Source organism: Panulirus ornatus, chromosome 32 (assembly GCF_036320965.1).
Source record: "Panulirus ornatus isolate Po-2019 chromosome 32, ASM3632096v1, whole genome shotgun sequence".
Classification (NCBI taxonomy): Eukaryota; Metazoa; Arthropoda; class Malacostraca; order Decapoda; family Palinuridae; genus Panulirus; species Panulirus ornatus.
In genome coordinates, this window is record NC_092255.1 from 25286059 (window position 1) to 25301789 (window position 15731).

General features: G+C 45.0%; 1 protein-coding gene across 3 annotated transcripts in view; it reads right to left on the reverse strand.

Annotated features, from left to right (window-relative positions):
* The window catches only part of LOC139759197 (uncharacterized), a 50657-nt gene that overhangs the window by 21864 nt on the left and 13062 nt on the right, over positions 1-15731 (reverse strand). The window contains exon 1 of one of the 3 annotated variants that reach the window (XM_071681263.1): positions 7806-7963. The exons of the other annotated variants lie outside the window; for them this stretch is intronic. The gene's annotated coding sequence lies outside the window, so the exon portion shown is untranslated. Of the gene's footprint in view, positions 1-7805; positions 7964-15731 lie in introns of those variants that run through there. 3 annotated transcript variants of the gene reach the window in all.

Here is a 15731-nt window from a genome sequence, read left to right on the forward strand (position 1 = left end):
GTTACCGCCTCTCCGAAATACTGCCTTGCATTTAAGGAATCTTCAGCGTCACAACCGTGTCTATTATGACATTCCCTACTTCATGAAACGGGAACATAATCGCAAAAGTACCCCCCCACACACCACTCCGTCAGCCCTTATACCGTTTTCTATAGGAGTCAGACCCACTGACCCAGGGGCGCGGGCGGGACGCACGTTAATGCTTGCCATGCAAGTGTGACGACCCCGTCAATTTCCAGACCTCACGCAACGCCAGCCAGATGAGAGTTGTCAAAGGGGAGTGGAGTACTTAAGCTCCTCTGCACGAAGTTACGGCCCTTGAGCACGAAGTTAAGACCCTTGAGCACGAAGTTACGGCCCTTGAGCACGAAGTTACGGCCCTTGAGCACGAAGTTACGACCCTTGAGCATGCAGTTGGGACCCTTGAGTATGATGGTTTAGCTTCTGGAATGAACCTTATACATGGGTAAGGTGAAAGGCCCAGGCCATCATACCCAAAGGAGCGTACAATTATGCTCAAGGGTCGTACCGTCGTGCTCAAGGATCGTACCGCCGCGCTCACTGTACTCAACAGAACTCATGGAACCATACACCTAAAAAACTTTTATCCTAACCAAAGTACCGCTGTGAAAGGATATCGAAATCAATATTTACCATCACATTCTGAGGCGAGCCTAGATCCCCAACAGCTGATCCAAACTGCCTCGCCCTTACCTTGTAAACTATCGCTAATAACTTACAGTAAACGTACAAATACATCCACGGCTTCTTAAGTGGGGAAACATTTAGCTCATTTTCGCCTCCAACTGAACCTCTAATTACTCCTTAAGTATCTTTAGTGGGTAATTAATGCAATGATTAAATCCTGATAATAATCATTGATCTATGACTTTCGAATAATAGCAGCTAATGATAAACTAAATGACAATAAACATGAGTGTAATTAACCCCTGGTTTTAATTATCTTCAGCAACCTCTCCCCCTCTTCTCTCTCTCTCTCTCTCTCTCTCTCTCTCTCTCTCTCTCTCTCTCTCTCTTTCTCTCTCTCCAGGCAGTAGGTGGAAGGCAGCCAACGACCAGGGAGGTTCTAGTACCGCCTGGATATCGGGAGGGTTAATATGACAGCGCTACAGTGACTCTCGAGTTCCCTAATCTTACCCAAGTCGCTCTGTTTGCTACTACATGTGGGCTGCTGTCATTTAGTCACACACACACACACACACACACACACACACACACACACACACACAATCTCACGCCAAAACCTCGACAAGAAGTAATTCATATAAATCATCATCCCTCCCTACTGTGAATCATCCAGAGGATAGTGGTCGATCAACTGGGTACTGAGCTCTGGTTAAGGACTCTGTCTGTGTACAGCATTAACGAGATGGACATGATTACGGCGTCTCGGCCAACACAGAAGCACAAAACATAAAGTTACCCATGGAATACACACTATAGGGCTTGGCGCTGCATGATAGGCTCTGGCTTAATTACATTATACATGATAACCAGAGGGCGGAAGTGGGCAAATAATCCCTTTGCTCGTTTGTTCTTGAAGCCACCTCAATAAATCGAGAGAAGCAGTTACAAAGTATATATATATATATATATATATATATATATATATATATATATATATATATATATATATATATATATATATATTAATCATCATAACGGTGGAATTTCCTACAGTAATGAGAAACATAACTCGTAGGACAATTAACCTCAGTAAAAAGCTGGATCAGCGGGGATGGCGAGGCAGGGTCGGGCCTGGGGCGCGTGCATGTGTGTGTGTGTGTGGGGGGGAGTGTGGCGGCGGAGCACCGCCCGCCTTATTATCCACTTACCACAACTTAGCACGACTGTTACTGTGGCGGGCACGGTCGGGGTCTGGCTGGCGGCCTGACCTCGCAGTGTCGCGAGCCCAAGGCCTCGACCAACCACGTCTAGCGGTCTGTCTTCCAGCGGCCAACCCTGCTGGCAGCCTCGGCCAATACCACAACACTTAAGTAGATTACTTAATTACTTACTTTTACTCAAGTACTTACAACGGTGAACTTTTACTCAACTTCGAATCCTGACTACTTTTACTCCGATACGTTGAACTTTGACTACTTTTACTCAAGTACATTTCCGGAGAAAATGGAGGTCTGATTCGTTACTTTTTTTAACGAGTTTTCATGACCTGCCTCTGGGAAGATGGCGGCCATGCTGGTATCAACACTGCAACTGCGTCACGTTTCCTCCACACACACACACACACACACACACACACACACACACACACACACATATATATATATATATATATATATATATATATATATATATATATATATATATATATATATGGGTATGTATATGGGTATGTTTGAAGGAATAGTGGTTCCAACAATGTTGTATGGTTGCGAGGCGTGGGCTATGGATAGAGATGTGCGCAGGAGGATGGATGTGCTGGAAATGAGATGTTTGAGGACAATGTGTGGTGTGAGGTGGTTTGATCGAGTAAGTAACGTAAGGGTAAGAGAGATGTGTGGAAATAAAAAGAGCGTGGTTGAGAGAGCAGAAGAGGGTGTTTTGAAATGGTTTGGGCACATGGAGAGAATGAGTGAGGAAAGATTGACCAAGAGGATATATGTGTCGGAGGTGGAGGGAACGAGGAGAAGAGGGAGACCAAATTGGAGGTGGAAAGATGGAGTGAAAAAGATTTTGTGTGATCGGGGCCTGAACATGCAGGAGGGTGAAAGGAGGGCAAGGAATAGAGTGAATTGGAGCGATGTGGTATACAGGGGTTGACGTGCTGTCAGTGGATTGAATCAAGGCATGTGAAGCGTCTGGGGTAAACCATGGAAGGCTGTGTAGGTATGTATATTTGCGTGTGTGGACGTATGTACATGTGTATGGGGGGGGGGGGGGGGGGTTGGGCCATTTCTTTCGTCTGTTTCCTTGCGCTACCTCGCAAACGCGGGAGACAGCGACAAAGTATGAAAAAAAAAAAAAAAAATATATATATATATATATATATATATATATATATATATATATATATATATATATATACCTAACTCTTAAAAGGAGGAAAGTTATGAGGGGAAAAGATGATTAAAGTTACATAGCTTTGCTCCACGAGAGAGGAGATATCATAACGGTCCAGCCTCGTGTGGCTGTTATCTACACCTAGACTACAGGAGAACAGCAGCCAGACGCGTCATGGGTCCAAGCCCCGGTGGCAAGACATATGCAAAACAGATCACGAGAGCAACGGCCAAAATGACAACTGTGGAACACGGGGTGAGGGTAGCCTGCATTCAAGGAAGAGAGAGAGAGAGAGAGAGAGAGAGAGAGAGAGAGAGAGAGAGAGAGAGAGAGAGAGAGAGAGAGAGAGAGAGAGAGAGAGAGAGAGAGAGAGAGAGATGGCTGGAGGTGATGCCTGAGGAATTAATGAGACTCAGACGACCTCTTCTGGTTCCACTCCTGAAGACAAGTTGGGTTAAAAAAAAAAAAGTTTTGGAAGACGTCGAGAGATTAAGAGTGCTGCAAAAAATAATAACACAGCGGGAAGCATGATGAGAGTCGAAGAAATACAGAGAATACAGAATGAGGTAGAGAAAATATGAGATATGAGAAAGCAATTAAGATAATGAACACACGGTCATGCACCAGAGCGAGAGATGAGGGGTTAGCACGGATCTGTGATATAGCAGACGAGAAGACGTGTGGCTGACCATGGAACAAGAGGGAAGATTCAGTGGGTTAGCTGCCCACGCCTGGAGACAGTGAGGTGACGACGCCACGCCACGCCACGGGAGAGTGGCTGCTGACCTACGCGTGTCCACCTGCGAGGCTGTGTGCAGCACTGAGGGACCGAATGGCAACGCAGAAAGTCGCCTTGCAACGAAAAATGAATAACAAGTGTGAAGGAATCTATCCATTCAGTTACAACAGACGTGTATGTTCAGGGTACGTATAATGAATGACGGATGACGGTTGGATATCTCTGATCTTGTGTGAATGGAAATGAACTTGAAGCTACTGGAGAAGAACGGGGGGCAGGGAGGCATTTACATGACCACGTCGAAGCAAGCAGTAGCGTCCAGGAGCTTTCCAGGCCAGCGATTTACTACACAATTTACTGGAGTAACTCGGCGTAAAGTCTGTGAATAGTTCCTGGTCGAGGAACACGGCACGAGAGCTCCCTCAGCATCACATTAGACTCGTGACAATCTCCGGGGGAGGTGGTCGCTCCTTCACCCCTGGGGTTGAGGCCCTCGCGCCCACTGAGGTGTGGCCGAGCGTGGTGCACCTCCTCCAGCAGGAGACGCCAGGATCCTACACGGGATGGCAGAGGCGTTGATGTGACTCTACAGGAAACATGTTATCCCAGTTCTACTGACACTCTCTCCCTTACCATATAAATCTCCCTAACCTCCATCCCTCCCAGACCCGCTTGCCAACTCCTCATGCGGACAGATTCCAGCATCTCCGGGAGACATAACGCAACACAGCTTTACTCAACAACAACTGTTCATAATTATGATAATTTCTTTATATAAGAGGCCATAAGTCTGTTATTTACATACATAAATGATTCAGCTTAAGTATGAAATGTCAAGTAAACAAAGGCAACTTCAAAAACTGAGTAAATAATAATAAACTACTTACTAAGAAATAAGAAATTAACGCTCACACATTCGTCTTATGATATTTACATAACAATAGCATCTATTTCACGCCCGCGCCAACCACAACCCACGCAACTTACAAATATTCACAGAAACAGACATGCACTCACACTAGTTCACACATGCATACATCCACCCACACTTTCATAATACGAACGACGTCTGTAACAGTGGTGTTACTCCTTTACCTCCTTCTTAATGTCTTTATAATGGTTATCATGTCTGCACTGACGTCAACATATCAGCCTACCCTCGTTGACACAAGTACATCTTCAATAAAAGCATCAAGCTTTATCTCAAAGGACACAACACAAAAACCACAATATCCTACAACCTTAATCATATAGGTCACCAAAATATCTTTTCTTACGATTTTTTTTCAGGGGGGTTGAAGTTCCAAAAGAAAAACAAAATACTGGCACATGAATCCCACCCGTCGCACAGTCTCGCTAAAACCTTGAGAGCAGCCTTGCCCAGCCTTACCCAAACACGGTCAGCCCAGGGTCAGACCCGTCAGACCCTTGGCCCTACATTTGGTCAGGTGGTCAAGGGCCACGACGGAAGTCTGGGTCAGGGTATTCCTGGCAACAAGACGAAGGGCCTAAGACGTACAGTGACTGATACAAATCCTCCTTGGCCACGACAGCAACGACTCTTTAAACCCAACCGTACGACCCTTTTAAGCTTTGGCTGTAAAATCCCTGGGTGTGTTGGTTGGCACGACCTCTGACCTTACCGTTAAGGGTCATAATCAAAGGCCGGGCCCACATACCCGAGAGAGAGAGGGGCAATAACGTCATGTTCCAGGCTCGCACCGTCATGCTCAAGCAGTTAAGTCTAGACGGCCAGTTGGTCAGTGATCAGTTATTATCTGGGTTACGGCAGGGGTCACCTCCGCCGAGATGTTAGTCATGGCTGGGCCGTATATGTACGTGGCTCTGGGTCAGTAACCTGCCACCGCACGCAAGTTGTGTTTTTCTTTCCTAAGTACATGAAGGGCATGGGTCATCGAGTTAAAATGTATCACCTTAATTACTGCTACAGATGGTAATGCTACTCCTACGGGTACCGTAACTACTCCTCCTACCGTCGTAGGGAACTACGTCAGTTACATCTGCTACTGCTGCCTGCTACTGCTACAAGAACTACTACTGCTACTTCTGCTGCTCCTATTATTACCACCACGATCGCTGCGACCACCACATCTACTGCTACTACCACAACAACAACTACCACTTTCACCAATACCATCATCTCGACGTACGAAGACACGTACTCAGAGTTAAAGGATACTGGTTGATCATTACTGATATTTTGTAAGTTTCACGACATAAAGGCAGTCAATACTTTTTCAACTCTTACACGAGAGGAAAATATATACAATACGTAAATACTGAAGCTTCATGAGTAACCGTCTTTACTGGAATCATAATCAGCGTTTCTCCACGTGTTCAAGTATCGATGAAAGGAACCCCTCCGTGTGGTCCTTCGCCATAGCCATTCAATCCTTTTCCCCAGCACACAACAGTATCCTGCTGGAACTAGTCTGTACTGGAATAACCAGCTGTCAGTCCACCGCACGGCTGTGAAAGCCGTTTGGAACACGTTGCCTTAAAAAGTCGTACCATTGTGCTCAAAGGGTCGTACCGTCGTGTTCAAGGTCGATCACTGGTCGTCTCGTCGTGCTCCTGGGACGAGAGTAGAAAGTATAAGGGCGCGTGTAGAGAGGGTCACAATAATGATGATGTAGTAGTAGGGGCCTCCTTACCGGCGGCACCCACCAGTGCCAGACGACGGAGGGACACACCCCTGGGACACAGTGCCTTTCTCCCGCCCCTAACTCGCCCACGCGATCATCATACCAGACAATTGTCCCCCTTCCCTGAGCTACATTCTCTTCCTCCACCCACTGCTATTCACTCCATTTTCCCTAATCTACTAATCTCCTGTGGCTCTCATTCCATTTTGTCACACGACCTAAGTAACAGAACTTCTGTCTCACTAACCAGCCTTCAGCAATAAACATAAGGATTCTAAGATACAAATACTGTCCTCCACTATCTGGTTGTCTGTTATCTGCCTTCCCTATGGCCTCCCAAGCCACTTTCTTAAAACAGGTGTTCGGAACGAACAAATCACAAAACGTGGACTAGTGAGTTATACTAGTTGATTGCGAATATAATGGTACCTGTCAAACTTTATGACAGATCCAAGGCGTGGTGGAGATCACAAGGGTGGAGTCTGACACCCCCCCTCCCACACATATACTGAGATTAACATACAAAATCTTTATTATCACCAATAATATATGTAGAAGATACGAACATTTACACCTACGTCTCTTGCATCAATACAGAACAAATAAAATCAGCTCCGAGCTTTTTAGCCTTTAACCTTGCAAGAGCGACTTACACAACACCCCTGTGGTTGTGACACTATAGAAATATATTTCACCTTGCTTCGCGTGAGTCGTCCACCTCTGACAATACCACGTGCTACAATACCTACCGGTAACATTCATTTAACATACCATGATATTTACTTGCTTCCCAAAACAATTATCCCTATTGAATATCACGTTATTTCTATTTCTTTTAACAATATAATTTTTTCTTTTAACAATCTAATTTCCTCTGGGTGTGACTGTGGAGTCTACGTCAAACCTGTAACAAGAGCTTGGGAGAACCGTATACAAAGGTTGGCCTGCCCTGGTCACCATTCCCTGCCGCCACAGGTATGGCAACACTCTCACTTTCCCGCACCACCATACACATCTGCGGCCATCGCTCAACCGCAGCTGTGTGGTCGTGTATAACTGATGAAGAATCATCACACGCTGTGATAACTTTGCGAGGTACCTCGAACGTCGAGGTCCCGGGAGCATTTCCCCTCAGGGAAACTCTCATAATCCAATGTCCCACACTGAAAACTTTAATGAATCAATTCAGACGGGGGATCTTATCTGTATCTAAACTAACTGTGCAGATCTAAGACGCCCAGGGAAATAAAATGACTATACAGAAGTTATGGTTATGCTGAAATGACTGAAGCCAATGATCAAGGGAGTAATCTGAAGTGATAAGACCACTGTTTACATGTCTGTTTAATACTTACTTCTGTATGACGTATACTGAGCTGATAATAATGATTTCCTCCGTGTCTCTAGGCACAGTAAACGGTGTTAGTTATCGTTAAAGAGGAGGCGTGGGCAGTGCACTGGTCTGGCGCACCCAGCAACAGCCTCAGTAGGTGGCTGGTACACTGCTGCCTGAGCTGCCCCTCGTGTGACGCTTGACTGCCGTGCCAGGGGGAAGGAATGGGAAGCCTCCCATATAATGGAGTTTGGGGGCTCGTGTCGGCAACACCGTCCTAGCCTAGCACCCACACCCGGCCACACCAGCCTGCCGCACCAGAAAGGCGACCGTTACCCTATACCCTCAATTTTTCCCAGGACAAGACACCAATACTTCTCCACCACCTTCTCTCAGAGACTCCTGTATAATTTCACGATGCCACAGACCTAACGATTAAATACTACCTATGATACGTTGTAACAGAATCACAAGGGGGTGAGTATGTGAACAGGCTCACATCGCTAGTGATACCTTATACACCTGGGTTGGTTGGCGACCACCTCTGGATGTGGTTGCAACCTGACGTGGCTCTTAATCAAAGCCAACCAACCAACACCCCGTGACTCATCAAGCACGTCCAAGGTTGGAGAAGGTAATGATTTAATTACCATCTTTTGTTCTTTTCATAAGTAAAAAGTTTCCTAGTATAATAATAAGAACATATTACATGACGGGATAAGCCTTAAAACTCGTACCGCGGTGTTCTAGGGTCATGCCGTTGTGCTCAAGGGCCGCACCATCGTCCTCAGGGGTCGTGCTTAAATGCTTATACCCCAACAGAGGATACTCAGGTGTACTTTCGTAAATCTAGTCTTGTAGAGACCAATAACACTGCTGGTTTCTTCTTCAGCAACATCATCCAGCTCACGAATCCAAATATGGATTTTCTCTCAAACTATCGTTCACATATATCACCAGACTTGTGTCAAAATCTATTCTATATCCTCATGTCAACTGCAGTGACGAGTGAAAACAATATAAGGCCATACAAAAATAAAAAAAAAAAAACTTCCTGCAAATCCCCGACCGTGCAAAACCCACAGACAAACGAATCCGACCACGTATCGCGACTTCTGGATCACTCTCTCAGACCCGACGTCGGCCTAGGGAGAGATACCTGGCGGTCTACGTATATCAGCTGTGTGTGTGTGGTGATTACGTCCAACAACCCCACACATGCCTACTTGCCCCAAAACGTGACGCACTGGGAAGCTGCTGAACTTTAACACAAAATTACATTGGTCCATTAATAGTACGATGAATGTGGGTGGGTAGCTGTTACGATGAGGGTGGGTGGATAGCAGTTATAATAATGAATGTGGGTGAGTAACCCTGTCATGATGAATGTGGGTGAGTAACCCTGTCATGATGAATGTGGGTGAGTAACCCTGTCATGATGAATGTGGGTGAGTAACCCTGTCATGATGAATGTGGGTGAGTAACCCTGTAATGATGAATGTGGGTGAGTAACCCTGTAATGATGAATGTGGGTGAGTAACCCTGTAATGATGAATGTGGGTGAGTAACCCTGTCATGATGAATGTGGGTGAGTAACCCTGTCATGATGAATGTGGGTGAGTAACCCTGTAATGATGAATGTGGGTGAGTAACCCTGTCATGATGAATGTGGGTGAGTAACCCTGTCATGATGAATGTGGGTGAGTAACCCTGTCATGATGAATGTGGGTGAGTAACCCTGTCATGATGAATGTGGGTGAGTAACCCTGTCATGATGAATGTGGGTGAGTAACCCTGTAATGATGAATGTGGGTGAGTAACCCTGTAATGATGAATGTGGGTGAGTAACCCTGTCATGATGAATGTGGGTGAGTAACCCTGTCATGATGAATGTGGGTGAGTAACCCTGTCATGATGAATGTGGGTGAGTAACCCTGTAATGATGAATGTGGGTGAGTAACCCTGTAATGGTGAATGTGGGTGAGTAACCCTGTAATGATGAATGTGGGTGAGTAACCCTGTAATGATGAATGTGGGTGAGTAACCCTGTCATGATGAATGTGGGTGAGTAACCCTGTCATGATGAATGTGGGTGAGTAACCCTGTCATGATGAATGTGGGTGAGTAACCCTGTCATGATGAATGTGGGTGAGTAACCCTGTAATGATGAATGTGGGTGAGTAACCCTGTAATGATGAATGTGGGTGAGTAACCCTGTCATGATGAATGTGGGTGAGTAACCCTGTCATGATGAATGTGGGTGAGTAACCCTGTCATGATGAATGTGGGTGAGTAACCCTGTAATGATGAATGTGGGTGAGTAACCCTGTAATGATGAATGTGGGTGAGTAACCCTGTAATGATGAATGTGGGTGAGTAACCCTGTAATGATGAATGTGGGTGAGTAACTCTGTCATGATGAATGTGGGTGAGTAACCCTGTCATGATGAATGTGGGTGAGTAACCCTGTAATGATGAATGTGGGTGAGTAACTCTGTCATGATGAATGTGGGTGAGTAACCCTGTCATGATGAATGTGGGTGAGTAACCCTGTAATGATGAATGTGGGTGAGTAACTCTGTCATGATGAATGTGGGTGAGTAACCCTGTAATGATGAATGTGGGTGAGTAACCCTGTCATGATGAATGTGGGTGAGTAACCCTGTCATGATGAATGTGGGTGAGTAACTCTGTAATGATGAATGTGGGTGAGTAACCCTGTAATGATGAATGTGGGTGAGTAACCCTGTCATGATGAATGTGGGTGAGTAACCCTGTAATGATGAATGTGGGTGAGTAACTCTGTCATGATGAATGTGGGTGAGTAACCCTGTCATGATGAATGTGGGTGAGTAACCCTGTAATGATGAATGTGGGTGAGTAACCCTGTAATGATAAATGTGGGTGAGTAACCCTGTCATGATGAATGTGGGTGAGTAACCCCGTACTGATGAACGCGGGCGGGCAAGCAACCCTGTGTTGTGGTGGTGAGCGTGGGCGTGCGCGCATCCGTCTTCATGAGGACGACACGCGTCAGGACTCGGCGCGCATCCATTAACAGCAGGGCACAGTGGGTGCGGCGGTTCACCCCAGGGCGTGATAATGAGGCGTGGGCCTGCACAAGTGGTGTGGGGACTCTGGCTGAGTGTGGTGGGTGTGGACACCCGCCCTCATCTGCCTGCTGGACAAGTGGTCAAGTCGACAAACAGATGGCATGCGACGTCAGTGAATGGCTGAATGTGTGTGTGTGTGTGTGTGTGTGTGTGTGACAAAGAGAGTCTGCAGCAGTCAAACCTCGCAAGGCCCCGAGCGACGGTAGTTCATCGTCAGCAAAACTCCCGCGATCAACATCGGTAAACTCACAAAACACACACGAAGACATGGCACACGTCAGCATGGGTACGAACACGCGTGATCACGCCGTGTGATTTCCAAATGGTAATATATATAAAGAATGGGTACATAGGGTACAAACAGCGATCAAACACATGTAGAAGTAAAGCACTTTTAAAAATATAAGCTCAAAAAGACGTGAGCTCACATACAAGTGCTCGAGTTAATAAAAGTGTTAGGTGATTGACACACACGCATCCTAGCCAGTCATAGCTTCTGGCTGGCACATGTTAGCACATGAAACAATGGAAAGATAGGCGACTTCAGTTCACAAGAGAGTCGTGCATAGTATGCATATATTCTCCAAAATAACATGTATGTGTCCATAGTCCCAGGGACGATTTGAAAGCAGCGATACCCTCTCACTACCCCTTATATCGTCTCCTTCCGGTATTTCTGACTTAAAAAGGCAGCAAACACAGCCCCTCACCCGTCCCCACCATCCCCCACTGTACGCAGACCTTCCCAATTTTGCTCAGACTGAACCAACAGCTGAGGACTTCCAAGCTAGACAGGAAACATTGGTGGAACCCACCACAATGCAAAAGGTAAATGTAGCTCCTCCATGCATCTAATGATATGCAAATCATATACCGATCAAAGAACACACATCGACAGAGGAGCTCTTAATACGTGCACGGTACAGGCTTTCTTTAATGTCATGCACAATTTTCATAATTCCGACACTGCAGACGCTGTCGAGTCTGACCATACACCGACAACAGTTAACATACAAGTAACTGATAATGTTACATTGTCTGGCACTAACCCGAATGGATGGTCAACCGGAAAACAAGGGCTACTAAACCGGGTCAAGATTTCGTCGTAGCCTAGTCCAAAAATTATGAGTGTGCGAGTGTAAAGCCAGTTTACGATGACCTTGTACTTATCCATAGAAAAATTAGGGACAGATCATAATAGCTAGACAACCTGATAAAAGGAAACTCCAATCATCACAAATGTTTAATATGATGCAAGCTTTCCCTACTGCAGCGAGGGAGCGAATGACAAATAAAAATGACTCGGAAAGTGAATCAAACCAACAAACTCCACATAAAAAAGGCCCGAAAATGTGTGAAACTCACTGATGAGAAAAACAGACAAGTTTTTTCCCCTAAACCTGTTGCACAAGGCGAGCGAACTAATCCAAAAAACACATCGAGCTCAAGTATCTACCTATAACATGTTGTCACCTAAGACTAGACAGAATTTGTGTGTAGAAAAAAAAAATCCTACTGAATGTAAGTTACACAGGTAGCACGATGCATGTGAAGTCCCATAATTACACTATCGACTGATGAAGGCATTACCGAGGCTAAGGCCTACTACTGACCCCAGGGGAGGATGTCATCACCTACCATATCAATAGATTTCAAAACCGTGTACGTGGTAGCCTAATGTCACCTTCCACATGGACTAACAGTATTACTGTACTAATATCGAGAAGTTGTCACCAAGAATATACAGTATGACTAAATTGTTCTCCATATTCACCGTATTCAAACTTACTAAAACAAAATGATTGTTTTAATCCTCGAGTCTTTCCCTCATTGCTTGCCCAAAATACCTTTTAAACTAGAATACAACCCGCGTGTCTGTGCAGCCTGATACCGTTAAAGTGCGCATTCCTGCGTGTCAAACTTGTAGATTCCTCTCACACGCGTCCCCCAGAACATGACAATGCTGATACCTTACCCAACTTCCTCTACATAACAGGGCTGCTGAACAGGTTATGTCAAAGAGGTATAAAAACTTATCATGAGCAAACTTGCTGATAAGTTTAAAGCAAATAAAAAGTATGTAGAGAAAGTTAGATGATCAGCAGACTACAGAGGAGTGTTACTGCTGCTGCATCAAAGCTACGCCAAAGGTACTACTAACATGCGCTTAAATTTCCGTGGAAATGTTAATCATATGAATTGTTAATGTGTGCAGAGATGTGGACAAACATGTGAGCATTTTCTTATACTGAGAAAAGTGGACTTATTGCTAATGGTAAAATACATGAAACCCTGACACTGTATGTATTCACTCTTCGCATGTAACTGAATCTACAATATAAATAATAAGTGCAAGCTACTGTAACGAGCCAAACCTGTAACATCAAACGTTATGATCATCTGACCATTGGAATCTGCCAAAGACTCTATGTGCCGTCTGTAATCCTGCTGTGCTACCGCTCACAGGATGAGCAGGGGCGGCACAATAAATCAGCTGGTGCCTAGCGGCAAAACTAGGAAAAAAAAAAAACCCAACCCTCCCAAAGTTTGTGAGGGTACAGGCGCGTGAGCCTTCCCCAGAGAACACTTATAGCCTACTGGCAGCAAATCGATGGAGGCCAGCAGCAAACACAGTCCTTGCTCTACATGTCCTGAAGACTAGAATCTATCGTGCGTAAAACGCGACCCACGACACTACTAATGACAGATGCCACGTTCAACGGTAACTTGGTCGCGAGCAAAGCAATCTTAACCCGTACGGGTCTACCAGCGCAGGTAACCAACCCTTCCATGAACACTGTGTACCTCCCATATTCGGTCAGCATCATGCACCAACCAACCATCTGTGCCCGAGCTGACCAAAAGGGCCCACGTCGTACCTGGACAGAGGGCAGGAGGAGATCCCAGTGTCAATGAACGATGTATTTTTCGAAGTGCGGATGACACCTGTAAGTACTCATCAGTTCAGCATCTACATCGTAAACAAAAGTAACACCTCTCGATAATGCCGTCATCAACCATTTCACCATAATGTCTATCACAAAACCCAAATATCTTGTGTGATTATCCCGCAGTAGTGAGCGAGTGAGTCATCACCATGGGGGCTCGGCCGCACAGTTAAATTCAGAACCCTTCCCGCCGCCCACTATCCAGGCTCTCTCTACGGCTACGCCCACGCCCACACCAACCTCCCTAATGATCCCAGCCCCGCCCATTATGAAATAGTTGTGATGCACATGGTAGTCTCACCTGTATATGGGCAATAACTCTACCCTGGTGGGAGAACTTATCGAAGTAGCCTAGTGGCCCGCCCAGCCGGCTGCTACAGGGGTCGTCTAACAATACCAGTTCTGCCACATTGTACGATGTTTCTTTGTGTTCGTTCATTACGAATCTGGGCATAACACTATTTTCACCACCATTTCACGAAACCGTATGAAATACATCTTCATGAAGCGGCAGGGCTTGCTATACGGCAAGAAACAAACGTAGAATTCAGACCAAAAGCTAAGGTATGCAGTTGAAAATAATAATAAATAAATGCCAATGAACGAAACATTCTAATCCTACACTAAAGAAACTAAGGGAACCATAAAAATTTCAAGGACCCAGCAGATTGATATATATATATATATATATATATATATATATATATATATATATATATATATATATATATATATATATATATATATATTCTTGTCATAAAAAGCCTAAAATTTACCTTTGATATTACTAGATCATTTCGTATCAATTTCCAACTTCAATATACTCTTAATTCCATATGGATCATTACTCTGCATAAATACACACACACACACACACACACACACACACACACACACACACACACATATTCAAATTGGACTCACGATATCTAGTAGTTTTCGTTACGGTTGTTACTAGTAACAAGACGATGTCACATTCCAGACACATAAAACCATCGTCTATAACCTGATCATTTTACGGTGTACAAAGTTCCCTCTGACGTCAGAGACACAGTGAATACTACTGCACCACGACGGTAATTTACTGTTGGCCCGGCAATGGTAACGCAAGCCTAAAGCAGTGGGATATGTCGGCATGCCAGACAAAACACTGGCAGTCTTAACGTCCATATATTAAGCTTATACATCCTGTGCGTGTACTCCACACAGTCACTTTCTCAACATACGTATGATACGTCGTTGTGTAATCTCAATCCTTAACTGAAAAAGAAAAAAGAAATCAAGAGGGGTATAGCAGGAAGAGCATGGATTGCATGTTCATTAATTACGATATTTAGTTAAATGTCAGTTCAGCCCCATCTCGAAGATGCAACAGTACTTGAGGGAACAGCACTACAGATGAATGAGTGGAATGTAACGAGGTGATTCTGAAAACTGAGTTACCTGAGATATGAGAATGAAGGTATCCTAAATTTTACTAATGGAAGGCAGGATATACGGACACGTAATAACAGACCCGGAGGCCTAACGATGTGATCCATTACGGGGCAAGTCAAAGGTCACAGTCATCTTTCCTAAAGGTCGTCCCGTCGACATCAAGGGAGTTAACATAAACCAGTTCCCTGATAACCGAGGCTGCGACACCAGAGGGCATAACGGGAAACCGGGCAAGGAAAGCGCTGGAAATGACGCGCGGAATCATGTCTACATTAAAAACGTAGGGAATCAATACAGATATCAGTGGGAAATTTCAACATCTGTATGAGAGAAATAAGTATATATTGGACCCCATTGGTGTGAACATCTCTCGTCATACGCATGTATTGAGAAGTACCGCGTTTATATTCACACACTTCGTACACACAAACCTGCACGTACACCCACTCT